Below are 2401 nucleotides of genomic sequence, written 5' to 3' on the forward strand. Positions count from 1 at the left end.
ATATGGAGGTTCCTCAAAAAATAAAAATAGAAATACCATTTGACCCAGGAATCCCACTCCTTGGAATTTACCCAAAGAATACAATTTCTCAGATTCAAAAAGACATATGTACCCTTATGTTTATGGCAGCACTTTTTACAATAGCCAAGAAATGGAAGCAACCTAGGTGTCCATCAGTAGATGAATCTATAAACAAGATGTGGTACATATACATAATGGAATACTATCCAGACATAAGAAAGAAACAAATCCTACCATTTGCAACAACATGGATGGAGCTGGAGGATATTATGCCCAGTGAAAGAAGCCAGGCAGAGAAAGACAAGTGCCAAATAATTTCCCTCATTTGTGGAGTATAACAATGAAGCAAAACTGAAGGAACAAAATAGCAGCACACTCAGAGACTCCAAGAAGGGACTAGCGGTTACCAAAGGAGAGAGGTGTGGAAGGGCGGGTGGGGAGGGAGGGAGAAGGGAATTGAGGGGTATTATGTTTATTACATATGATGTGGGGATCACAGGGAGAACAGTGTAGCACAGAGAAGGCACATAGTGGATCTGGGGCATCTTGCTGCACTGATGGACAGTGACTGCATTGGGGTATGGGTGGGAACTTGATAATATGGGTAAATGTAGTAACCACATTGTTTTTCTATGTAAAACCTTTACAAGAATGTATATCAATAATATCTTAATAAAATTTTTTTAAATAAACATAAATAAATAAATAAATCTCCCTGAAAAGAAAAATGATAGTTCAATAATCAAAATTAAGTGCAAGATGAAGGGTTATTTTCTGTGGGAATGTTTAAAAAACAGATTCATGAGGGATATAAATTGTAACAGTACGGAAGAGGAGATGGAGCTTTGAAGACTGAGAGGAGATGAAAATTTCCAAATAGACCCATGAGCAAGGCTCCACACAGAGGGAAGGCTCTGAGCCTTGGAGCTGGGGTGCCTGGTGACAGTGCAAGTCAGTTTCCATGACTGGGAGATCAATGCATAGGAGGTGCTAAGGTCAGGTTACACTACATAAAAATTTCTAAATAAATCTCTGAGATTTAGCAAACATTTTATAAAGGGAGATTAAATCCCAACTCAACTTATGATATAAGAAGGAAATTCCTCATTACCTTGACAAAAGTGTTATGAAGCCATGGATTGTGGCCTCCAAGATTTCAGGTCAAATGAACAGAGTTTCCCCAGCTGTTGAAGAGGGGAATAGCAATTTTCAGGGATACCATGGGATGTACCCAAATGCCACACATAATTTCTCATTTAAAGTGTAGAACACAGGACCTTTGGAGGAAAAGGTTGAGGGTGGATAGGAATTAATAATCAGAGATGATGAGGGGGACACCTTGAGGAGAATAATTTGCATACAAAATTATGATTATTGACTTAGTGACTGCAAAATATAGATTGTATAATTTCACTGCATTAGTAATGCCAATTATTGAAAATTAATCATGTTGTTTTCCTGTTTCCTAGTAGTCAACTCTACCACATGGACTCAGGAAATAATACACAAGTTTCATTGTGTATCAGAACTGCAGCCCTTCACATTTGGAGTTTTCCTCTCCATGTGCCTGTGTTTGGGAACCTGCTCCTCATCCTGGCTGTCAGCTCAGACTCCCACCTGCACACACCCACATAATTGTTCCTCTCTGACCTGTCCTTTGCGGACATTGGCTTCACCTCCACCACCAGCCCAAAGATGCTGCTGAACATCCAGGTGCAAAGCCAAGAAATAACCTATGCAGGATGCATCAGCCAAATGTATTTTTCATATTCTTTAGAGTTTTGTCCCCTGTCTCCTGAGTGTGATGGCCTGTGACTGGTATGTGACCATCTGCCACCCTCTGGACTACACGGTCATCATGAACTCTGGGGACTGCTGTGGTTGGTGTCCTGGATCATCAGTGCTCTTAATTCCTTTTTTAGAAAGCTTATTGGTGGTAAGACTGCCATTCTGTACAGATTTGGATATCCCCCATGTTATCTGTGAACTCAATTAAGTGGTCTGATTTGCCTGTTCTTACACTTTTATCTTTGACACAGTGATGGAAGTCACAGCTGTGCTCCTGGCTGGTGGTCCCCTCAATGGGATCCTTTACTCCTACTCTAAGATAGTTCCCTCCATACATGGAATCTCATCAGCTCAGGGCAATATCAAACATTTTCCACCTGTGCATCTCACATCTCCATTATCTCCTTGTTTTATTGTAGAAGCCTAGGTGTGTACCTCAGCTCTGCTGCTACCCCCAGCTCACACTCAAGCGCAGCAGCCTGTGATGTACACTGTGGCCACACCCTTGCTGAAACCCTCCATGTACAGTCTCAGGAATAAGGACATAAAGAGGGCTCTAAAAAGATTCCTGGGGATGACAGCTATAATGTGA

At 41.3% G+C, this 2401-nt stretch overlaps 1 pseudogene; it reads left to right on the forward strand.

The window, feature by feature from the left end:
* Positions 1-1665: 1665 nt before the first annotated feature.
* Positions 1666-2401, forward strand: LOC108402727 (olfactory receptor 7A17-like; annotated as a pseudogene).

Source organism: Manis javanica, chromosome 1 (assembly GCF_040802235.1).
Source record: "Manis javanica isolate MJ-LG chromosome 1, MJ_LKY, whole genome shotgun sequence".
Taxonomy (NCBI): domain Eukaryota; kingdom Metazoa; phylum Chordata; class Mammalia; order Pholidota; family Manidae; genus Manis; species Manis javanica.